The sequence below is a fragment of the Microtus oregoni genome, unplaced genomic scaffold (genome assembly GCF_018167655.1).
Source record: "Microtus oregoni isolate MIOR12 unplaced genomic scaffold, Mior012 000033F_ref0000390, whole genome shotgun sequence".
NCBI lineage: Eukaryota > Metazoa > Chordata > Mammalia > Rodentia > Cricetidae > Microtus > Microtus oregoni.
In genome coordinates, this window is record NW_024543092.1 from 1,189,368 (window position 1) to 1,216,703 (window position 27,336).

The following is a 27,336-nucleotide window of genomic DNA, read 5'->3' on the forward strand; positions in this document are numbered from 1 at the left end:
CACAATAAAAATAATTCTAAACTGAGGATATAGAACTAAGAAATATTTTAAAGATATCGTACTAGTAATTTAACAGCTCACCTGGAAACTGTAAAAGAAAACAAACTTAAAAAATATAGATTTCAAAAAATAATCAAATTCACGACTGATATAATAGTAATAATAATTATTATAATAATAAAGAATTAAGCAATATAAAGATTCAATGAACCAAAAAGTTGCTTTTTTAAAAGAAAATCAATAAGATTGATAAGCCTTTATCACAATTAACTAATAGGTGAGAGAATATACAAATGAAACAAATTAGAAATGTAAAGAATACATCAGAAAAACTTTTTACCATGATCAAGTTGGCTTCATCCCAGATGGATCAAAATGTGAAAATCAATAAACATAACCTACCTTATAAGCAAAATAAAGAAAAAGCCACATTATCTTTTCATGAGATGTAGAAAAGTCATTTTACAAAATCCACCATCCCTTCAATAAGATTAGTGTAGATATTAGGGATATAAGGGATATATCTAAGCATAATAAAGACAGTATACAGCAAACCAACATCAATGTAAGTGGTGAGAAACTTAAGGACATTCCTAAAATCAGGAACAATTCATGGTTGTCAGCTATCTCCATAGCTATTCAATATAGTATTCGAAGTCTTTGCTAGAGCAATAAGATTACTGAAGTAGATGAGAGGAAAAAGTTGGAAAGAAGAAACTCAAAGAAACTTTATTTTCAAATGATATGACAGTATACATATGTGACCCTAAAATTTCTACCTGAGAACCTCTACTACTGATAAATACTTTAAGCAACATAGCTGAATACAAAATTAATTCACAAAAATCAGTAACCCTCCTGTATAAAAATGCCAAATAGACTGAAAAGAAATCAGGGAACACCACCTTTCACAATAGCTTCAAATAATATAAAATATTTTGAGATGGCTCTAAATAGGCAAAACAAAAGATTTGTATGATAAAACTTTATTTCTAAGAGGAAAAAAATTGAAGCTATCAATAGAGGTATAGATCTTCCAAGTTCATGGATCAGTAAAATGAACATAGTAAAGGTGGCAATCCTACCAAAAGCAATCTGATGATTCAGTGAAAGTCCCATCAATATTACAAAACAATTTTTCAGAGATCTTTTATTAAAATTTAATTAATTAATTTATTTATTTTACATACCAACCTATTCCTTCCCTCCCTCCTTTTCTTCCACTGCCCTCAATTCACCCCCTCCTCTGTATTCACTTACGAAGGGGCAGGTTTCCCATAGACAACACAGCAAAGCATGACATACTAAGCTTCCCTAAGACCAAGCACCTTTTCTTGTATTCAGGCCGTGCAAGGCAATCTAGCATAAGGAATAGATTCCCCGGAGCCAGTCAAAGCACTAGGGACAATCCCTGCTCTCATTGCAAGGAATCACATAAACAGATCAAGTTACCTAACAATCACATATACACAGAAGGCTTAGGTCAGTCCCTTACAGGCTCCCTGGTTGTTGGTTCAGACTGTGAGTTCCTATGAGCCAGGCTATCTGTATCTGTGGGTTTTCCTGTCATGTCCCTGACCCGCTATGGCTCCTACAATCCTTCTCCTCTCTCCTCAGCAGTCTATCTCCCTTGGATATATACCAAAATGTTCCTTTATCCTACCACAGAGACACTTGCTCAACCATGTTCAATGCTGCTCTGTTCCTAATGGCCAGAAATTGAAAACAACCTAGATGTTTCTTAACACAAGCATGAATAAAGTCAATGAGATAGATTTATATAAACCATTCACTAAAAAAAATATGAAATTATGACATTTACAGGTAAATCGGTAGACATAGAGAAATAAATATCCTGACTAAAGCCACCCAGACCCAACAGTTCTTTTCTTAAGCTTTTTTTTGTAAGTATTTTGTTAGATCAACAGGTGAAAAACTAATTGAATTGCCAAATCAACTTCAAATAATTCCCACTTTAAACGTCCGTGTATTATTTATAAAGAAAAACAAAAGACTATCTGCTATGACCTTCACAAGGAACAAAAGTTAAACCCTGGCAGCATCTTCAGTTCTGGAAGAGTCCTCCATGCATATCATTCAGGATCTACCAATAAATCAAGGTAAAACTGACTTACTCCTATAGCAATGGTAAATGTTCATATAATTTTCCTGTTATCACTTCAATTATGAAACCATAGAGAAAATTCAAGATAGGCGAAAGCCAGTAATTTCAAGGTCCTTTTCTTTTTTCAGTTCCATATTTGTGAGACTAGGTAGAATTGACCATTATAATGACTTACATTTTGGTGTATTTGAAATACTTTCAGCAATAGAAATTATCCTCATATGGATATCATTTATTTTGCAGTTTCTTCTCTCTAAGTACCCATCTATTTTCCTAGATGTATCAAATTTTACCAACTACACAACAAAATAAAGAGAAAATGGAACCACTTTCATCAAAATAAACAATTATATATACCTAGAATTTTCTTCGGTGAAATGACTAAATAGAGACTCTCAAAGGTCATGTAAAACATAGCAAGTTAAAAATAGTCAATTACAGGGAGAGGAAAATGAAGGAAATAGTGCTTTTCTCTTTTATCATAAGGGTAGGCGTGAGGCTTTCTCAAGGCCTCTCGGGTCACTCAGGCTCAATATACCTTTCTCATCCCATATGAATGAAGATGGCTATTTACTCTGCACCCCACTGACTTTTTGACATAATTTATTAATGTTTTCATTTTAGACTTAAAATTGTTTTCTCTTATCCCTCATGTGGTACTCACAATTTATTGGCTATTCTTCCCTTCAATTTTCTTGTCTTAGAAGATATTTCTTAATGGAGAAGGTTTCAATTTTTAAAAATGCTTCTTTGACACAGCACTCAAAGCACAAATCACCCAAACAACTTCAAACAAGGCGGGCAAAGACACTGATAATAAGTTTCCATTTCTGTTGTTCACCTTGAAAGTAATCAACAGAAATAAAACAGACTCCATCATCACACTAATTATATTTGAAAGGCAAGTTTATTATTAAATCTCCAGGGCTGTAAATTATCAGTTTAAAACCAAGTGAAGATGTTGTTATGGATTAAGGTGCCTTTACATGATGATCAGAATGACTTGGCTAAGATCCTGTGTCTAAATATTTCAGAAACAATCTGAATAATACCACTACTTTCATTACTATGAGACTTCACATAAATTAAGCAGTTAAGGGAACATTGTAAAGCTACCTTTGTGAAAGGTGTTTAGAACTCACCTGGTAAGGAGTGAAAACTCAACATTAGCATACTATGAAAGACAGATCAAAATCCAGTAAAGCTGGATTTGGGTCAGCTTTACTCAGTCATTGGCATCAGCATTTTAATTGTAGTTCGTGCTAAGAGCGCTTTGGAGATCACTGTTTATCCATTTTGCTAAATAGAGGCAGTAATTTGTGACTGTGAATATTACCTCCAATCTCTTGTGCTCCTTCCTAGAATTTCTTTGTGTGGTTCTTTGCACAGAGTCCAGTTAAACTCACTGTAACCAAACTCAGCCTAGGACACATTTCTTGTTTTTCTCTGCTTCTCTTTTAAGTCTGTTTGAGACTGAGTAAGCATCTATAACAAAAGACTAAGTTTACAAAATCATTATTCAGAAGAGCATCAAGCAGGAAACCTATCATCTTTAGGCTGTGACATGCAGAGAATTCCTAGATTTTGTTTCTTAAATACAGTGGTTTTCCTTCAGGAAAACAAGGTCATTGTGACCTTCGAATCTATATATAGACTTGTATGTAGCTGAAGTCAATACAGAATTCAAATTGAGTTTCCCTGCAAAATGCAATTGGAAAGAAGACATTTCTAGAGATTATAGGTGGTTCAAAAGCAATTTAATGCTGGGTACACTTGGGGTGCTGTCTGATTCATGAATAATGAGGACATTTACATGTTCACTTGATATATGGCGTTCATACAGAACTCACTGAAAATTTTCTATGGAGATGGTGTTAGCTGCAGTGGTTATGTATGGGCAGCGGGCCACAAAGTGTTCACAGTTTAAATTAATGGGAAATAAAGCTAATTCTCTTTTCTTTTAAATGGAAATATGTTATTTGGCTTGAGAAATGGATAAAAAATGAACACTTGTAAATGTTAAATATTAATGCAGATACAGCTTTATAAATATGAAATTAATCTTTACTATAATTGTATGGAATGAATTTCCATAACTAAAGTTTAGCAAGCAAAATGACATACTATTTCATTTCCTAAAAATTATTGGACACATTTAAAATTATCCAAAAGTTGTTGGAAAACTTAAATGATTTTGAGCAAGTTTATAATAAAGGATGTTAATCTTTACACCGTATCTACTTTACTCTGTAGATATTGTTAAAACAAAACATATTTAATACATTTTAGATTAATGATAGCCCCTGTGCCTATATTCCATATAAATGTGTCAAGTCTCAGGGAATTCATACCTCTTAATTATGTCCTGATTTATTTGAATGTTTTTTTTTGATATGTTTCATTTCCTGGAACTAATTCTTTATATTTGAATGTTCTTTGATATTCTTATAAACTAGTTTGAAAATGACAGTATATTTATATTTTATGCTGCATTCTCCCATTACTTTTATCTTTTTAATATAAAATGTAATGGATTCACTTTCTTATTTAGCTTCTCTAGGATCACGAATTATAGGCTCAATGTCCTTTATTTATGGCTAGAAACCAATTATGAGTGAGTACATCCCATGTTCCTCTTTTTGGGTCTGGCTTACCTCACTCAGGATAGTGTTTTCTATTTCCGTCCATTCGCATGCAAAATTCAAGTGAACCCAAAGAAAAACATATAGTCATTCTCCTGGATATTAACCTTCATCAGGCGAGGAAAGGAGACAGAGACAGTGTCCCACATTGGAGCACCGGACTGAAACCCCAAGGTCCAAATCAGGAGCAGAAGGAGAGAGAGCATGACCAAGGAACTCAGGACCGCGAGGGGTGCACCCACACACTGAGACAATGGGGATGTTCTATTGGGAACTCACCAAGGCCAGCTGGACTGGGTCTGAAAAAGCATGGGATAAAACCGGACTTGCTGAACATAGCGGACAATGAGGACTGCTGAGAAGTCAAGAACAATGGCAATGGGTTTTGATCCTACTGCACTTACTGGCTTTGTGGGAGCCTAGGCTGTTTTGATGCTCACCTTACTAGACCTGGAAGGAGGTGGGAGGTCCTTGGACTCCCCACAGGGCAAGGAACCCTGACTGCTCTTAGGGCTGATGAGGGAGGGGGAATTGATTGGGGGAGGGAGAAGGAAATGGGAGGGGGTGGCGGGGAGGAGACAGAAATCTTTAATAAATAAATAATAAAAAATTTAATGGATTTTTGAAGTACAGATTGATCTTTAGATATATATTCAATAATTAAATAGAGCAATTAATATTTTTTGGATATTTCTATCTTATTTGCATTATGGAGCTGTAAGACATCTCTGATTCATTTTCTACAAAATATAATTCTTTGATACAAACTTTGGTTAAAATTCATTACAACAGAATCAGGAACTTGTTTTCTCTAGACTGGAGATATAGCTCAATGGCAAGGCCTCTGTCTAGACTGTGAGAGGTCCTTGGTTCAATCTACATTAATAGAAAACAATGACAATGACAAAGGCACCACCTCCCATGTATAAGGCTCCTTATTTTTATTTGAAGGTTATGACTATTTTGCCTTTTTGTATTTCTGTTTACCACCTCTATGTCTGGTGCATTCAGAGGCCAGAAAGAGGGCATCAGATTCTCTAAAATGTGGGTTATGGATAGTTGATGACCACCAAGTGGATGCTAGGAATCAATCTTAATACTCTAGATAAACAATCATTTAACTACCAAGCCAACCCTGCATCCCCAAGATTACTTTTATAGTGATGTTGAACATATTTGGATTTTAAGAAATATTCCTAAAGATTTATTATATTTAAGTTTTTCATTCAAATTAGTAATTGCTTTTATTGAAAATAAGCACTTATTTACCGATCTCAAACTGTATTTAATATAAGTTTATTCTTTGTTAAGTGCATGTTTTCTTTCAGAAAAGATGAATTTTATATGCAACGGTACTATTTTTAATGTACCTTCACTGACTCAGGGGGGTGGATACTAGCAGTGCAGACAAGATAAAGCATAAACTATAATCTACACTGCATGAAGAGTAACTTTACATACAGCAGAGTGACCAAGTCAGAGATTGCTTAAGCTCAGGGACATGGAAGAGGTAAAAGCATAGGAGGCCTGAGGGGAGACGAGTGCTTAAAGTTGCTATATTTTTATTCTAGTGGTGATTTCATGAGTTTCTCTTCCTTTTAGCACACTGTCATACATTTTAAATAGATGTGATTTATTATACATAAATTATGCTTCAGCAAATTGATGATGAATGCCAAAAGTCAATAAAGACATTTTAGATAAATTAAAGTTATGAGAACACATCCCCAAGAGATGCATACTAAAGAAAATACTGGAAAAAATAAAAGCATAAAAATTGTACAAACATAAATAAATTATCCTCTTGGAACTTGGAGAAACAAAGAGAGTAAATCTAAATAAATAAAGATGGTGTAAGTAGTAAGCATGTTTTATTTCACTTAGATTATCCATCAAATTAAATATAAAACTGCAATGACAAGAAGTTGTGGGAAAAGTGGCTGACATTAAATTCTTGTACATTGCTTACATTGTACAAAAACAAGCCAAAAGCATACTGAAATTTATATCAACGATCATTTAGAAAGTATAGAGTAATAGTTTGACTATGTACAAAAACTTTTTTGGAAGAGAAAAAATTCTAAGACAACAGGCGCTTTCTCTTTCTCTCCCTCACACCCCTACACACATCACACATCATTCTGAAGAATCGAAAGAGAAAACATAAATAGAACATATAAAGGAAGTAAAAAGGAGTAACATTAGTACATTTTAATTAATATATATAAATACTCATAGTAACTCTCATCTACCTGATGTTCTCCTCAAAACAGTCTACCAGTTTTCACCTCCATCAGCAATGGAGGAGTATTCCCCTTCCCCACATCTTCTCCACCAAAATCTATCATCAGTGTTTTTGATCTTGACCATTCTGACAGATGTGAGATAGAGTTGTTTTGATTTGCATTTCTCTGATGGCTAAGCATGTTGAACATTTCCTTAAGTGGTTTTCAGTCATCTGAGATTCATCTGCTGAGAGTTTTCTGTTAGGTCTGTACTCAAATTTTTATTGGATTATTTGTTCTTTTGATATAAAGTTTTTTGTGTTCTTTGCATATTTTGGAGCTCAGTATTTTGTCTGAGGTGGGGTTGATGAAGATCTTTTCCCAATATGTAAGCTGCCATTTTTACTTGTTTTCTTGTTGACACATCCTTTGCTTTATAGAAGCTTCTCAGTCTCAGGAGTTTCCATTTATTAATTGGGGTTGTCAGTGTCTGTGCTACTTGGGTTATATTTAGGAAGTGTTCTCCTGTGCCAATGTATTCAAGTGTATTTCCTACTTTCTTTAGTATCAAGATTTCTTAGAAAATTAGGAAACAATGTAGCTCAAGAACCAACAATACTGCTATTGGTTATATAGCCAAAAGATGCTCAATCATAACATAAGTACATATGCTCAACTGTGGTCATAGCAGCATTATTTGTAATAGACAGAATCTGGAAACAACCTACATGCCCCTTAACTAAAGAATGGATGAAGAAAATGTGGTACAGTACATAATGGAGTGCCACACAGTGCTAAAAAAATAATGACATCTTGAAATTTTTAGGCACATAGATAGATCTATAAAAAAAAACATATTGAGTAAAGTAACCCAGACCCAGAAAGACAAATATAATATGCACTCATTCGTAAGTGGCTTTTATACATAAAGCAAAGAAAAACCAGCCTACAGGCCACAACCCCACAGATACTAGACAACAAAGAGGACCCTAAAAGAGATATACATGTATCTACTCAGAAAGGTGAAAAAGACAAGATCTTCTGAGTAAATTGGGAACATGGGGGGTCACAAGAGATGGAAGAACAACAAAAAAAGGACAATGGCTGTTGGGATATATGGACAAGGACAAATTTACTAAAATATGTAAAATAAAACATATAATAATAAAATGTTAATGTTTCCAAAATATACCATACATTTAAATATGTTTAAAGGAAATGTATTTACTAATCTCATTGAATAGCTTTAAAAAATTATTCTAAAACTAAAAGTCATATCTATAGTAACAGTGAGATAATTAAGAAGTATCTCTTAGTACCTGAAAAATTAGACATAAAGGCAATAAGAAAAATCCTAAAATATGATTTGAAAATTTGGCATCCTGATATATGTGAAATATTAAACACATACAAAAAGTAGATTGTGCAGTAGTTTAATTTTACATAGTTTTTTAAAAAAAGAATTGACTATATCCTTTTCAGCAAAGCAGTTCTCAATTAATTACAAATGAAATAATTAAAAATTGCATTTTATGGGTACAATAAATTAAGCTATTAATCAAACACAAAGTGATAGAAAAAATGTCATAATTTTAAAATTTAGATATGTCCTTTTAATAAGCTATACATCAAAATAAAATCAAATGGAAATAGTAATAGTTTAAATTAATCATCATGAATAACTGCTCATCAGATTCGAAAAAACAATGTCGAGGAAACATGGCTCGATGCGCATTTCAATGATAAAGAAAAGCTAACAGTTAATAAACTATAATCTTAGTTACTTAGCAGAAAAGTGAGAAACTGTCCATCTCAAAATATAAGAAGGAAAATATGAAGCATGTACTAATGAAACAGAAAATTAATGGACAGTAGATGGTTAATTAATTTAAAGTTTTCACTTCAAAGATTTGATCAAATGGAAGGAGGAGGATCCTCAGATCTATATCAATCAGAGAAGCAAAATGAAGTTGTTGCCACATGTGATGTGAATTTTAAATATTCTATGACATCTTTGGAAACAATTTTTCACAAATATAAAATATATAAAACACTTTTTCCAAAAATATAAAAAAGTGCCAAACATCACCTACATTTTATTTAAGAGCTTTGAGATTGGATCTATCTACATAGAGAGAACTCACTATGTAGATGAGACTGACCAAGAAACCAGAGAGACCCAATCACTTCTTCATTCCTAGTCCTGGGACTAAAAGGTTATGGCATCACACCCAGCAAAACTATGCATTATTTTAAATTCAAACTGTAAAATCATTCTTTGGAAAATCACATAGCAATTTAGAAAAATACTAATTATTGTTTTTAATTGCCTGAAGACATTCTCTATCAAACAAATGACAATTTGGTGAAGTCACGTGACCATACATAATGCTTCAATTAATTATGACATATCAGAAATGTATATAGAAACATACATTTAAATTGTAAAACATAATAAAATGTAGAACAAAAAGAAGTAATCTGTGGCTATAGATATTTTAGTATATCTATTTTTTGAATATGATACATGAATATAAAATAAAGTCAAAATTAACATAAGCATAGATAAATTATATGATCCTTCGCATGACTATAAGAATATTTTATCTTACAAATATATTATTTTAGTAATATTTCATTTGTATTTTAATAAATAAAACTTGCCTGAAGATCAGAAAATAAAACAACTGCCCTGGTCAGCTTTACAAACAGGTAGTGGTGCATGCCTCTAATCCCAGCCATAGAAAGGAATATAAAACAGGAGAAGGCACTTCTCAGTCAGTCTCATTCTGGGGATTCCTGGAGGCAGGTTCACCATTTCAGACTGGGGTAAAGGTAAGAGCCGTGGCTGGCTATTTTCTTTTCTGACCTTCAGGTTGAACCCCAACATCTGTCCCTGAGTTTTTATTAATAGTGCTACATATTACTGAAATTTTCACATTAATTTTTTAAAGAGGGATAGCTTTAATTTTCACTATAATCTTTAAAAGTGTTTGACTAATAAATATTAAAAATTTATATTTGTGGAATTCCATGTGCTGTTTATATACATGCATTTAGTCTTTACCCACCACCGACCACCAATTCTATGATCTCCACCTCACACACCATTCTCAATATACTATGAATAATTCCATTTTCCAAATAATTTAGTTAGCTTCCATGTACAAGAAAAAGCACACACCAATTGTCTTTCTGCAAATGGTTAATTTTTCCTAATATAACATCTTTGAGTTCATCCATTTCACTGCATATGACATAGCTTATTGAATTCAACTTTTTAATATATTTTTATTTTAATGTGCATTTGTGTAAAGGTGTCAGATCCCAGGGAACTGGAGTACACACAATTGTAAGATGCCATGTGGGTACTGGAAATTGAACCCATGTGTTATGGAAGGGCAGCCAGTGCTCTTAACCATTGAGCCATATCTCCAGCCCCACATTCCATTTTCTATGTGTGCAAAATATATCTGTTTATGAAATATATATACACGAAATAAGTAAATAATACATAAATGCATATTAATTAAGAATTAGATATTATATTTATCTATATATCTTTTTTTCTTGTTTATATGACATCATCACTACACACCACTATAGTAAGTAACAGCTATTTCAGAATAATGTATTGATTTTTAGCTGCTAAGTACATGTATTTGCCCAAACCTATTTGGATATTAGCAAAGGCACTATTTTTATTTTAATTTGAATCAAAATGTTTATGTTTTACTAGTAAATCATTAAATAAATTAGACATTTTTGTGTTTTACAAGACTTCCATGTTTCAACACTTATCATTAACATAAATTATATTCTTCAAGGCCTTAGATGATTATAGTTATTGGACAATTTGATAGTGTAATTGTTATATAGTAAATACTAAAAGCATTGATTATTCATTTGAGAATAATATATGAACAGTGCAGAGATAAAGTAGTAATTTGTGAATACTAAATATCCTTTAATGCATACAGTCATTACTCATAAGTAATGCTTTTCCAGTTCCCTCTGTATTACATAGTCCAGCAAGATATCATTTTATATCTGCTTATTGTGATTAGCAAATTCAGAATAATTTTGTTTGTTAGGATTATTCAGACTGTAGATCCATTGAGTGCATAAAGTGATAAACATGTAGGTAAGAGAAATTCATTGGAGGGCTCCTTACAGTCATAGTCCCACCACAGACCATTTGTAAGTTAAAGGCTGAGATGGCAGTCACACTTTCTTTTCCAAGACCAAAATATTTAGAACTTGGATTTAGATAGGAAAAATAGAATCCATAATAGGATTATTTTTAAAGCCATCAGACAAGAAAATAAGGATGTTAGGGAGAAGAGAAGAGTGATCATGAGTCTTGGCATCCAAGGTCAGCAGTAGAATAGTAAATTCCACTATCTAAAGGCAACAGAAACATTATATACTAGATTAAGGAGAAATAAAAAAATTGCCACTTTTTTTTTTGGCTTTTGATTACTTGGGGATTGCATCATTCAGTACAAATCTTTCTCATTCATAACCAACTCATTTGTTGGTTTACCCAGAAACAACCTCATGAAGCACTCTAAAGTGAACTATTTAGATATTTTTAATCTGTGAAATTGAACCCTAACATTACTTATAATTAATTAAAAAATGACCTTACAGTAGATATTTGGTATCTAACTAGACAATTCAGGTAAGTAACAATGCCCTTGAAATGTGAGACTATTTCTAAATGATGAGAAAGCTTTCAATACATAGAATTTAATGTCCATCACTAAAAGTAATTCTTACTATTCCACGAGATCACTAAGTATCAAATATGAACTAAAAATGATGAGGTAACTGCTTTAAAATTTATGCCCTAGGATAAATTACTGATGTGAAGCTTCAGTGATGAAAAAACTTGCAGCCCATGCCTGTATTACTAAACGGCAGTCTTCATAGAGAATTAACAAATGTGTAATATAAGGGATAAATGTAGTTGATTTGTGATGGGAATGGCCCCCAAGAATTAGAAGAACATCAGGAGGAAATATAGCACTAAATTGGTCATTACTAATCATACAACCCAGGTCCAAGGTGTTTCAAGTAAACATTTTTTTTTCTAGAGTATATTCTTTTTATTCTTTGGAATCTTTCTTTTAAATAAAAGACTTAATTAAAATATAACTACATTATTTTCTTCCTTTGCTTTTCTTCCTCCAACCCCTCCTCACAGGACTCCTCAAACCAAACCCAACCTTTCTAATTGGTTTTATATATGTGTGTGTGTGTGTGTGTGTGTGTGTGTGTGTGTGTGTGTGCATATATAAACATTAATATATTTATATATTTTCAAATATAATTATATATAAATATATAGGATTATGCATGTATGTATATGTGAATATGCTAAGTCTGTTTATTGTGTCTTTTGTATATAATTTCAGGGCTTGTTGTTTGTTTTAAATAACCAGTTGAGGAACTCATCCCTAGGTGAGTGTTAATCTCTCCTTCTCTGCAGCGATTAGTTACTATAGTTGATTGTCTAGTTGGGTCTCTATGAGATTTCCCTTCCATGTTAAAAGGTCTATTGATAGTTTCCCTATTGAATGGGTGTTAAGTGCAATTAGACAACTGCCAGTTACAACCAAATATGCCAAAATATGAACATTACTTATTGCAGCATTAGGGATAACTTACAGCCTCCTTTTATAGCCTAGTTTCATAGTATTGGATAATGATAAATAAGCAGTCAAGAGAGAAAAAATTAAGAACAAATAGCCTTATCAAGCTGCGATGTGTAATGATCAACATGTTTTTGTTAGGACTGAAACTGATAGCCTTTACTCAAAAGCTGATATTGTCTCTGCATACAGGAAGAAACCTATGGATATCTGTGATAGTTTTGAATACCTATAGATGTTTCCCGTGAATTTATTCATTTCAAAAAGTACATTTCAAATACTATAAACTCTCTGATGCATTAATTTCTATATAAACCCTATAATATATTAATTTCTTTTTCGAACATCAATATTTTCATGTACTTAAACTTCACTTAATGAAATATTATCACAGTTGAAAATTGTCTATGTTATACATATATGCATAGATATAGATACACATATGCATATGTATCTATATAGCATACCTTGCAAATTACTCCCTAAAGGAAATATATATATATATATATATATATATATATATATATATATATATATATATATAATTGTGTTGTGACTTGAGCATTTTCACAAAATTCTAGGTATCAACTCAGGGATTTGGATAATTAATCGTAACTGTTCATTATACAGGATCCTGAAAATGCAGATCTTTCAAAGGCATTTTAGCAGTTTTAAAATTCCAAATCGATGTTTATTTATTATATCACAGTAGAAACACTTAGCATGGTATCTGCTCTAATAAGAAACATTTAAGTATTCAGTAGAATACTGTTATTTGAATAAGCTCCCTGAAATCCTACCATCTTGCTGAAGTCCATGAGTGTTATATTCTCATGTTTGTTAGTTTGGTTTGACTGGTTTAGAGATAGGATAAAAATACAATGATTTTGGATTTTTTTTTTTTTTTGATGTGGCTATGAGTTGAATGTGACAACAATGGAGCGAGTGAATCACTTCCCAGTTTAGGTCACTTTACATTTTCATCTTTAAAAGATGGTAAAGCCGCCTTCATTGAAATGGTTAATTTCTCACTGAGTTAGGAGTCTTCGTTATATAATTCTGGTCTAAAAAGTGTTTCAAGTAACTACAGTATTTTCTGATGTTCCAGTGGATGCTTATCAGGCCAAAAGAAGATTATTAATGAATTTTTCCAGATTCTGTGGTCTATAATTTACACAAAACAAGTATTTAACCTGCCAAGAATTTTTACTGAGTTTTTCTTTCTGTCTCAAGTGATACCTCTTAAATCTTTGACACCTAGTGATTCTATAATCCATTCCTTTCCTTATTTAGCTTTAACTCTGCATCCAAAGACTCAAATTTATTCTACAGTCTGAATACTTGCTTAAACTTTTTGTGCTAGTCTATTCAGGGATACTTGTATTTTATAAAGTTTAAATTAATCATGGGATAAAACTTTCCTAGTGACATCAGTAACATGATACATATGGCTTTGTTTTGATAAAACAATGGCTTTCTCATTGTCAAATAACATCAGTATGTGTTGACAGTTTTATAATTAATCACTCTGTAGTACATAATGAGCTATAACACATGAAAAGACACGAGAAGAAAGAAAGTAAAAATCATGGTACACACTGCTACAAGGAAGCACATGAGTTGAGAAAGTTGAAATGAAATGAAAATCTTCTGTTCTATTGGATCATCAATTGGTTCCTCTTCCATAAACATTTACATTACCTCACAATTCAAAATGTACAATTTACAAACACCAGTCTAAAATTTATTATTTCTCTTGCAAACTTCACATTATTACAGATAATAAAGTATTCTATTTCTCCAAAATTATTTGAATAAAGGTTTTTATGTTAAAAATTACTGTTTAAAAGCCCAGTCCACTCTGCAGGTGTCTTCTCACATTTTGAGATTCTCTCACAATCTATATTGTGTGTCTTAACAGTTTTTGAAGCTCTGCAGAACTTGAACATCTGGATTTTTTTTGAGCACCTGATGTTATCTCAAGAGAAATTATATAATTCAAAGAAAGACAAAGAAAGGTCTTGTAAAATAATATATAATATTTTATCCAAGACAGGAGAAGGAAGAGATCACAGGAACCAGTGAGTTTAAGTTTGAAAAACAATAAAATGTTTAAGCAGAATATGCTATTTTAAGGTTTATTTGTGTATTATTTATACATATAAATATTATATATACAGTGCTCTGATATTAGCCAGAAGAAGGCACCATGTGTCATTAATGATGGTGATGAGCCACCATGTAATTGCTGGGAATTTAACTCAATACCTCTGGAAGAACAATCAATGATCTTAACCGCTGACCCATTTTTCTAGCCACTAAATAACACCCACAAAGAAAATACACACATCTTTACATACAATGAATATGACAATGCATTTCATGATCATGGAAGAATGTCAGAGTTATTTTTCACTCTTATTCATTAGGTACGGCTCTGTCAACTTTCCTTCTTTTATTTTTTTCAGATGTTTCAAGAGTGAGGCTTTAGCACAATTGCCAAAGCTGTTATCTTCACTTTTGTTGCATATGTATTCCATAGAGTTATCCTCTAGCTTCTGATTCATATTATTCCTTAAATCTTAAGCTCATTGCCAGAGATAATATTTACAGGATACACACTAATATGCATACATAAATGCATACATGACCAAACATATATGCAAATATGCATCATGTATATGCAATATGCGATGTCCTTTTGTATATGTGTTGTTCTTATTGGTTAATGAATAAAGATGATTTGCCTATGGAAGAGCAGAATATAGCCAGGCTAGAAGAGATATATAGAGAAAGTAAGCAGAGTCAAAGAGATGTCATGTAGCTGATGAAAAAGGCAGATGTCATGTAGGTCCTCAAGAAGCAAAGGGTAACAAGCCATGAGCCTGGTGGCAAAATATAAAATAATGAAAATAGGCTAATTTAAGATATAAGAGCTAGCTAAAAGGATACCTAAGTAATAGGTGAAACAGTGTTGTAATTAATATAGAATATGTGTAATTATTCAGGTCTGGGCATCCAGGAAAAGAACAAGCAGTCCCTGCTTACAAACAGTGCCCAATGTGGGGCAACTACATCCACATAAAAACTGAGAGAGCTTAGAAAGAAATTCTAGACACACAAAAAAAACAGAGTTAACCACATCTTCTTTGTAGTGGTAATTTTTTTCCAGATAGGCCCTCTTTTCTGACAGCAAGAAGAGATGCAGCTTCTCTAAGAGAACGTTTCCTGACTCAGCCTTAGTAGCAAAAACTGTACAGTTTCTTTAAAAATGGTGGTTTTCTCATTCATGCTGGTAGAATGAATTCTGGTTCTTTCGGGAAGTCCTGCACTTAAATGAGGTTTGTGAGCAACATGCTACAGCTTTCTTAATGGCAACAAATACCTGCTGCATCCCTGGAGCTGGGGCAATGAGGATGACTCCCAGATGCAATGAAAGTACCTCCACCATATTACAAGGCAACGAGAGGTGGAGCCAGCATCCAGGTCTTCAGCAACCACACTGCTTACCATTTTAAAATGCTACTTGTCAAAAAGAATTTCAAATACACAATAATACAGATTCAGAAAGAAAATAACTCTAAACAAGACAGTGTATTTAAAAAATGTACTCAGCCTTGGAGAGGGAGAAAAAAATTATATAGACAGTTATAAAAAAGTAAATGGTTTTAAAAAATAAAACAATGTCTTTAAAGAGACAATAAAAGTAATATAAAAGAGTACAGACAGTCAGATTAAAGGAATAGAAAAATAAACCATGTAAAAATGAACTATAAACAGAGAGTCTGGATTATGTGTACTATTGTGTTTTCTTTGAATTTTATGACTGTAAATGAACTAAGTACAAAGATACATTTCATTATTCTGGCTTCTTAGCCAAATAAAAAAATATATTTTAATGGTATCTTGACTTCAAAATTTGAGTCTAATGATTTGTTATTTTGGAAAAGAGGTTCTGCTTTTGTTTCCACAGAAAATACAAACCTGTTGATTCCTTCCAGGCTAAAATTTCATAGAATCAGACCCCCAAAATATCTCTTGTGAACCCTAAGAATAATTTTTATAACAACAAGCAGAAAGTAGTCTTAAAAGCTATGCCCAAATTCCCAAAATTATTGTTTATAAATGTATGTTAGAGAAATAAATACTTTACATTGTTAAAGACTTTGATCTAATGATACAAATTTAAGGTTATTTTATAACACTTTGTATACATATTTCTCCTCTCATTTAAGGTATTATGTTTGTGTAGCTACTTTAAAAAAGGAAGGTATAATGAAAATTACAGATTAATAGATAGTCATTTATAATAGTCAAATTTGTAGTCATGTTTGCTAGATTTTCTAAATCTACAGAGATATATTTCAAATGGATAGGTTTCTTCAACACTTTCAAAGAGCTACAGAAATCATTTAAAATGTTGTAAAAACTTAGACTTTTCTTAACAGTGGGACATGTCTGCTTCTGGCAGCACCAATCTACTTCAAGAGGATGATGGGTATTAAAATGACTAATTATAAAATTTGCCTTAGATGTGACAAAGCTAGCCTTTTGGGCAAGAAACTGCTCTTGACTGGACTGCTTTATGGTATTCTGTATAAATTGGACATGCAGGACTCACAGAAAAGTGACTGCCAAACTTTCCAGAAGATGGAAAGGTCCTTCAGGGTTCCTGCTTCATGAAAAGTCTGACAGACATTCTACATGATACATTAAAAAATATCAACTAAGGAACTTTGTCAATACAAGGCAAAACAGATCTTCAAATTTCTTACTTGACTGAAACATCTACCAAATACCATGGGCCTGTAGGCTGAAGATAGATTCCCAAATGTTACACTAGAGCTTTGGATGACTGTCCAGGCAGCTAGGTATCTCTGCCAATTCTAGAACTTTGAAATAGCTTACCAACCAAGTAAATTTCCTGTTTACTTCGTAATAATATATCCTTCTAGAGTCTTTGAAGAGTCAAAGATAGATAGTTATAGTTATAGCCTTTCTTGATTGTAATAAAAGATAAATGAGACATAAAACTTTAGACTCACAAATATTGGATAGATGACAGAATATTTTCCTTAATTTGCAAAGTGTTAATGGACTAAATATTGTAACTGTAATTCTTGCTTGACAACTGTTTTGTATATGTAATTTTACTATGTAAAAATTGAAACTTTACTTTTTATTTAGACAGAATAGAAGAGGTGATGTGGGATGTTCTTCTGTATATGTTTTGTTCTTACTGGTTAATGAATAAAGTTGCTTTGGCCTATGAAAGGGCAGACTATAGGCAGGCTGAAAGAGACATAGAAAGATAGTAGGCAAAAGTAATATATCTGAAAATTACTGAATTACTAAAAATTTCAATATCTAATAAAGATATTATAATACATAATAAATTATGGTTTAATAGACTTTATATGACAAAATATACTGGTGACACAGGCATAACTTTAATTAACAGTTAAATCTGAAATTTGTTCATCAAGCCAGAATGAAAAAAGATAAAAGACAAGAATTTCTACTATCTCTAGCTTCATTAAACACTGTATTAAAGAATTTAACTAAAGCAGCAAGAGAGATTATTCTGATCTATAGAATAGGACAAGTTCCAGAGATTCCTCCCTTTGAAAATGGCCCTAGTTTGTGTTCTCCATGAATTAGATACAGATACAGAGATTTGTGCTTAGAAAGTTTTAGGAGTTCTTAGGAGATCAAAACGCATTAGTAGATAGGAAAATGCTGGTGAGCCAAATGTGGTGTGGAGCTCTTAAAATAGGGTAGATTTCAGGTAACTTTTAGAGAACTCTGGAGTTGAAAAGATTCATCAGGTATGCCTTGTATTCATGCACTGTTGCCTATGCCTATACACACTGACATCAAGCCTTTCTTTGGACATGGATCATTATCAAAGAGGCTATATGTAGCTTGGAGCAAAGCAGCTCCCATAGGGGAAAAACAAAAAGTATACGAGAAGGGGCAAAGGGAGAAGGAAGAGGAAAAGGAGGAGGAAAACTCAAATTTTAGCCCTGCCACATTCCAGCACTCCAAGCAGTCAGAGAATAGTTGCTGATAACCAAAAACTGAGGCATGGCAGTGCATTCTTTGCACAGAAAAAGAACCAGAGCATCTGGAAATGTCAATGAGGGTAAAACTGTTTCAAAATAGACTAAAGATGATGCTCATCTTCTATCATGAGAAAAAAAAATGTTCACTGGAATACCATTTCTAAACTTGACAAACCACTTGCTTGTGAATGTATGCAGTAATAGCCACTCACACAATGCATTCTGGAATTATCAACATATAATGGCTGCTTATAACTCTGCACAATGTTACCCCTTTTTTTAACCTGTCCCCAGCTTCTAGATTTCAGCTCTGAAATGAACACATATGCACAGATATATTCAACTTAGCACTATTTGCAATTACAAAAACTAAGGAAATGAAAAACCTTAAATGTCTACATGTGGAAGCTTTCTTAATTAAATAGTGGCACATTTCTTCCACACAGACATAAGCTCAGTCAAGAAGACCGTTTTGAACTGATCGAGAATACCACTTCAAGAATGCATAAATTGGGGTCATTATATCACTCAGCAGGTGAAGTACTTCCCACCAAGCCAAACAGCCAAAGTTGGATTCATAAAATCCACGTAGTAGAAGATACAAACCAAGTAGTGTAAGTCGTCCGACCACCCCATGTGTGCTACTGCATGCACACCCACACCCATCTACCCAACTAAATCCCTTCTGTACTCAATAAATGTATGTTCCCCAGTTACAGATGTTAATTTCGTGTAACTTATTATCATCTAGACTCTGTAGGTCTAAATCAGGTTGGTTTGTTGGCATATTTGTGGGGTTTTAAATGCTATTTGATGAGGAAGATCCAGCTAATTGTGTGAGTCACCATTTTCAGGCGTAGGTCTGAATTATATAACAAAGTTAGCTACATACAGATAATCAGCAACATGGATACGTTGACTTCTCTCTGTTCTTGCCTGCAGATGTGATGATGAGCTGCCTCAGTTCCTGTACTGACTTCCTGAAGTGATGTGCTAAAACCAAGAATGGTAAGGTAAAGGAAACCCTCCTCTTCTGGGTTGGTCATGGTCAGCGTATTCTATCACAGTCAATGGAAATGAAACTAGAACAAAATGTAACTTTAAAAATACATGAAAAGATCTTGAGTATAACATGTGACAGAGAAGCAGATAATCAAGTGCCTCTTTTAAATATGCAGTTTACTGTTCACACAGCAAGGAAAGAAAAAACAGTTCATAGCAAATGATTAATAAAAAAATGCTACCAATCTAGATCTAAATGATGCTACCATTATCCAGAGGCAGGAGTCACTCCCAGACCATGGGTAGAATGGCGTGAAGTCAGTCACAAGTCCAGTTTCCCAGTGCATAACAAATCACCATGTCCACACTCACTGGTGGGAGAGACAGCACAGTGAGTCCTGACTTATAGCAAATGCTTGCTGAAAGTAGCTAATATTCCTTGAGAGCAATAGGGACAAGCTGGTTACTGACTCGACTGTATTTAAGACCAGCCAACCAGTGTGCCCTTGAGCCATATACACTAGCAACAATAAACCTTTCTAGTTTCATCATCTCCTGCTGGGATCTCCTGCTTCTGTCTAGGCTTTTACTATGGTGACAACTGAATGCCCAGCACCCTTGGCTGATGTCAGCTAGTGATCAATTAAGAAGTTCCAAAGAATTTTATCTATTAGTCACAGAGTGGTAATTCTGACATAGAGATGGCTCCAAACTGACCGTTCAGTGAGGTAAAGCTATCAATGATAAGGTGATTAGGCTCTTATCATCCTCCTAGTCTCTCTGTATCAAAGAAGTTCTAGTGAGTGATTCAGTCCTTGTAGACACAACTTCTATTATTATTAATTTAATATTTAGTATTAAAGATTAGTAGCATGGCATAGGTGAAAAATTATCATATAAAATATGAAAATTTATTCAATTATACTCTTACAAATAAATGATTTAAATAAAAATACTTTATGCAGTAGAACTCCATCAGAAACGGGGCAGAAATGATGGAATAAAAGAAAACATAATTTGGAATTAATGAATAATTGATTTAGTTAAGGCTCAGCAGTGGGAACTAGGTACTGAGGAAAAACTTTATGAGAAACAGCATATTTTATTTTATAGAATCTCATAATATCTCCACAAAATAATTAAAACGTATAAAACAGCAATTTTACAGGAAAGAAAAACTGGCAGAATCCACCATAAAAATGTGATTCAAGTTAACAATCTCCATAATAGGAAAAACAAGCATAACGACAGTAAATGACAAGCAGGGCAGGGCATAACCCCTGACTATCAGGATGCTGGTTACTGCCTCTGTTCTGCCCAAATGAATAAAACAAAACCATCACTTGGATCTAGGTCTGAGGAATCATCAGGGAGCACAAAATGAGAGAAATTTCATTTTAAGTATCTGGTCTGTGGTGTTCAAATTTGTCAACGTCATGAAAGAATAAAACAGATTGAATGAAATCTGTGAAGATGGTGGAACAGCAATGCTTCTCTGGAGTGGTCCACTACCTAGGATTTGCTAAAAATGGACATTCAGGGACAAGCCTAAGGCTTAAGTGAATCAGAGACCTTTGTGGCGAGTGTTTTCTTAAATCTCTCTCCCTTTTCTGAGGCCTGCTATCCTCTTAAAGGGCCTTAACAACCACCGGGAAAATAAGATGCATGCTCAGAGACTGTCCTCTTTTAATTGCTAAAATGGATCCTGTTACAGATATTGGAATAAAGTCTATAGATCAGATAATAACATGATATTGTCTTTATGACCTCTCTGTGTGAAACAAATTACCATACATTTACAGCATAAAGCAACAGCTACTTACTGGCTGACAGATTCAAAGGTCAGGGGTGTGTGCACAACATGGATCAATTCTCTACTCAGAATTGTGCAAGGCAGGAATGTAGTGGCTGGCCAGCAGTTATCTCTATGCTGCAACTAAAGGAAAGGTTCTACATTGTTGGAAGAATACAGTGTTTCATCCTCCTGGGACTGGAGTCCCATTGACATGTTCTGTCTTTCAACTGGGTTTCAAGTTCTGAGACTAGTCTTCTAGAAAGTGCCTGGATTCCTCTCAAGTAGCTTCCCCTATTGTCAGAGCCTAATACAAATTAAACTCTATATGCAAATCTCTATTTCCATGTGATCCCTTTTTTGAACCTAGGGCTAGAATTAGGTCAGTTCTAGCAGGATTATTGTTCTGCGCTAAGGGCAGATACTTGGAACCTCGGTCACACTGGCAAAATCTCTTTACACCACTCTAGCATAGTCCCACTAAACTGTACTTAATGTGTTCAATTGCTTTTTTAGTGCAGAGTCCCTAATTCTTTCATATTTACTCAGCAAACATTATGAAGTCTGCTACATTAATACGCTAGTCCTTGTTACCAATTTCTGTCCTAATAGGAACTGTTCTATTATTGTGAGAGACAACATGACAATGGGAACACTTTTTAAAAAGCCATTGAATTGTAGGCTTGGTTAGTTTCACAGCAGGGAACATGATTGCAGGCTAAACTTTTGGTACTGCCTGGTTATGCAGCCATTTAGTCTCAAAGGAACACAGAGGTGTATAGTAATTATAAACTGTTTGGCCTGTTGGCTAAGGCTTATTATCAACGAGCTCTTAAAACTTAAATTAACCTAAAATTCTTCCCTATGGTTCGCCATGTGACTAGGTACCTTTACTTACTAAGACACTCTCATCTTGCTGAGGATTCCTGGAGGCAGAATTACCATTCTAGACTAAGGTAGAGGTAAGAGCCAGTGGCTGGCTGGTTTGCTTTTTGACCTTCAGGTTAAATCCCAATATCAGTCTCTGGGTTTTTATTGGTTGTGTTACATAGGGTTGCATGCAGACAAGTGTTGGAGCTTTATCTTAGAGTTATACCCTTATATGAAGGCCAAAAACACACACACACACACACTCACCTTCACGTACTCACATAGAGGGAGGGGACTGGGCCTGCTAAGTGCTTTTGCTATCTCAAAGCCTACCCCCAGTGACACACCTTCTCCAATAATACCATACCTCCTAATCTTACTAACCCTATTAAAGAGTTCCACTCCCAGGTGACTAAGCATTAAAATATGAGCCGATGAGAAGCTGTTTTTATTCAAATCACCAAAATATAAGCTATTTATATTTTGTTCATAGAGGTTATTTTACATTAGGAAACTATGATTTGCAAAATCTGTAGCTGCCTCACCATTTACAAGATGTGATACTTATTATAAATTGCTATCAATTTAAATAGTATCTATTTTTCAAAAATTTTATTTTGAAAATTTTAAATTTTTGCTCTTTATTTATTAAGAGAAATCTTTGCCTAACCTGTAGACATTCATATATTTTCACAATGTAACTTCTAAGTTTTTGTATTCATAAAGACAATGACTTTGAAATTAATTTTGTCATAATATGAAATAGGAAGCAATCCTCATTCTTTTATGTGAAATAACATTTCTGTTACCCATTTTAGTGTAAATTCACTTCCTACCATTAAATTGAAGTGATGTCTGCTTGACCAATGATTTAGGTAACTATGTATGAGTTCAGTTAGCACAGTTCTGACTCTCTTGATTCCAGCAGGGTTTTCTTTGTGTTTCTATATATTACCAAAAAAAATATTTTGTTCTTTTTTTAAAACATTCAGAGTTTACATTCATTTTCATATAATCCTTATGTAATTGTTTGTTAGCATACATAGTTGATAAACTTTGGCTTAAAGACACATTTATTGTCTGTCACAATAAGAATTCTTTTAGCATTTCACAATGAATTATATTGATAGTAATTATTTTTCCTAATTTGAAGTTAAAAACATTCTATTTCTGGTTTAATAATATTGTGTGAAAGAAAGCAATCGTTTTGGTTTATTTTTATTATTTTCATTAATTGAACTTTCCTGCAAATTAATAACCTTACAGAACATTGAATCACCTATATAAAAACCATATTGTGACAATGTGCATTTTCAAATCTTAATCTAATAGCTCATTGCTCAACTCTGATGCAAGCAGTCGTCTTTCAGAAATAGAACTTATTAGTGGTCAAGACTAAAAAGTGACAAAGAGCAAAAGTGTTTCTAATATATAATAGATAAGTTATAAATATACCCATCTCATTTTTTTTTGATTTTTCGTACATGCTATTCTCTTCTGAGAAAATAATATATTCCTCCCATACATTGATTATATGTCCTTTCTCTTTAGAGACAATACCTCATTTATTGGTCAATCAAATGTCATTACAAAATGCTTTCTAAAACAGTAGAACAACTGCTGTAGGATCAAGGGGATGTAAAAAGCCCGGTAACTGCATAATAAAAATCATATTACAACCCTCATTTTAGCAGTCACTTTGTCAGAAAGGGAGTAACAAGAACAGATAATGAAAGGGAAAGATGATTATCATTGCCTAGAACACACACTGCAAACTTTTCTACCTGAAAATTCTAATTCTTCCTCCAAATACAGACTTTCTCAATATTTATCTGGGATGAAGATATCTTCTCCTTTCTTATAGAAATGTCATTAAAGATACCTTCTTCCTTCCTAGACCCTCTTGTTACTGATATTATAATCATTTTCTTTCATTCTCTAACTGAACAGTAAAGCCATTAGATAATATAGTGAGCCATAATGGTAACTTTCTGCCCATTTATGCTAAATAGACCACAAGTATCAAAATAGAATCTACCTACCTTTAAAATTTATTATCAACACTCATTTTTTAATCTATAAATAATTCTTTTATTCTTTTTTGTTGTTTATTTTCTTTTAGTTGTTGAAAAAAATTTCTGCCTCCTCCCCGTTTCCCATTTCCCTCCTCCCACACATAGTCCCTCCCCCCACTCCTTTCCCCCTCCTCCCACTCCATTCCCCCTCCCTCTCAAGACTGATGAGTAGTACATATTCCCTGCCCTGCGGGAAGTCCAAGGTCCTCCCACTTCTATACAGGTCCAGGAAGGTGAGCATCCGAACAGGCTAGGCTCCCACAAAGCCAGTTCATGCATTAGGATCGAAACCTAGTGCCATTGTCCTTGGCGTCTCATCAGCCTTCATTGTCCACCATGTTCAGAAAGTCCGGTCTCATCACCTGCTTATTCAGTCCCAGTCCAGCTGGCCTTGGTGAGCTCCCAATAGATCAGTTCTACTGCCACAGTGGGTGGATGCACCCCTCGTGGTCCTGACTTCCTTGCTCATGTTCTCCCTCCTTCTGCTCCTCATTTGGACCTTAGGAGCTTAGTCTGGTGCTCCAATTTGGGTCTCTGTCTCTATCTCAATCCATCGCCAGATGAAGGTTCTAAGGTGATATGCAAGATATTCATCAGTATGGCTATAGGATAGGGTCATTTCAGGTTCCCTCTCCTCAGTTGCCCAAAATACTATCTGGGGACATCTCCCTGGATACCTGCGAGCTCCTCTAGAGTCAAGTCTATTGCCAACCCTAAGATGGCTCCCTAAATTAGGATATATATTTTCTGCTCCCATATCCACCCTTCCTTTATCCCAACGATCCCATTCCCCCAAGCTCCCCCCATCCTCCCTTTCTCACCTTTCTCACCTCATTTCCCCTTAGCCCCATGCCATCTCACCCCCAAGTTCCCAGTTTTTGCCCAGCAATCTTGTCTACTTCCCATATCCAGGCAGATGACCATATGTTTTTCTTTGTGTTCACCTTCTTATTTAGCTTCTCTAGGATCACAAATTATATGCTCAGTGTCCTTTATTTATGGCTAGAAACCAATTATGAGTGAGTACAGCAACCCACTGACTGGGAGAAGATCTTCACCAACCCTGCAACAGACACAGGTCTTATCTCCAAAATATATAAAGAACTCAAGAAACTAAACTTTAAAATGCTAATTAACCCAATTAAAAAATGGGGCACTGAACTGAACAGAGAATTCTCAACAGAAGAAATTCAAATAGCCAAAAGACACTTAAGATTATGCTCAACCTCCTTAGCGATCAGGGAAATGCAGATTAAAACAACTTTGAGACACCATCTTACACCTGTCAGAATGGCTAAAATCAAAAACAACAATGATAGCCTTTGCTGGAGAGGTTGTGGAGTAAGGGGTACACTCATCCATTGCTGTTGGGAATGCAAACTTGTGCAACCACTTTGGAAATCAGTGTGGTGATTTCTCAGGAAATTCGGGATCAACCTACCCCAAGATCCAGTAATACCACTCTTGGGAATGAACCCAAGCGATGCCCTATCATATGACAAAAGCATTTGTTCAACTATGTTCATAACAGCATTATTTGTAATAGCCAAAACCTGGAAACAACCTAGATGCCCTTCAATGGAAGAATGGATGAAGAAAGTGTGGAATATATACATATTAGAGTACTACTCAGTGGTAAAAAACAATGACATTTTGAATTTTGCATGCAAATGGATAAAATAGAAAACACTGTCCTGAGTGAGGTATCCCAAACACTCAAATTTTAAGGAAAAATTTAAGTTATATTAATGAAGTTTTTGTTCATTAATTTAATTAGACCTCACATATACGTAGATAACATAAAAATTGAGTCTAATATTAAATCATACTTGACTCTTGAGGTTATAAATATGGACATAGTGCAATAGTTCTCAACCTTCCTAATGCTGGGACTCTAGGGTAAAAGGGACAACTGGAACAGGAAACCAACCAATCACTGAGCAACCTGACTCTGAACCCAGAGTCAGTGAAAGAAACACACCTTGGATTTGACTTGTGCCAGAGAGAGAAACATCTTTATCCCTAAACTCAGGACTAAAGACATGTGCCCTGGCTATGAAACTAGAATCAAAGAAACACACTTTGTCCCTAGAATCAAAGCCAGTGAAAGAATATGGCCTGGTCCTCAGATTAAAGTAAAAAAGGCTAAACGGACCACTGGAAGAAACACAGTTTGACCGTGACGTCAGAGCCATCTCTGCCCCTGACCAGCTGAATCAACCAATCCCTATGCAGGGAAAAATTAACCAATCCCCCTTCTCCATGGGAAAACTCCACCCCTAAGAAGCCCTATATAAACCTCTCCATCCCTTCAGTTAAGAGTGTCCTTTAATCCCTACCTGGCAAAGGAAGCCACTCTCCTAGATCCCTCCTTCCCAAATAAATTTCTTTCTCAAAAGAGTTTTTGAGTGACTATTTTCATTTGCCTGTGCAGACCAGAGAACGTGGCTGGGACGTCCCTTAGGGGAATGACCTATAAAACTTTGCTGAGATGCTACCTAGGGAGTCTTAGCAATGCAGATCAGAACAGAAGAACATTACTAGGATGCTCCTTAAGGGGGATTGAACCACTGCCAGGCAGGAAAATGTCACAACTTTTCAGTTGAACCTGAGGAGATTGCTACATTTCTTCAGGGGACTTCCTTGTTAGCAGAGTGTTAGCAAAAGAAGAAACATCCTGGGCTGGAAAAGAAGCAGATAGCCCTACTTGGATGTTGCCTTAAGGGAACAAAGCAGAACTCAGCTGTAGCTGTTCTCCAGGAGAATATCAGGATCCCTATATTCTGCTGGGAGACCATCCCCCACCACACCCCAGCTTCAGGTAGCCTGGTTTCCTGATAGTCAGGACACCTTTCCTCTAGGGCTGAGCTGTCCCATTGCAGC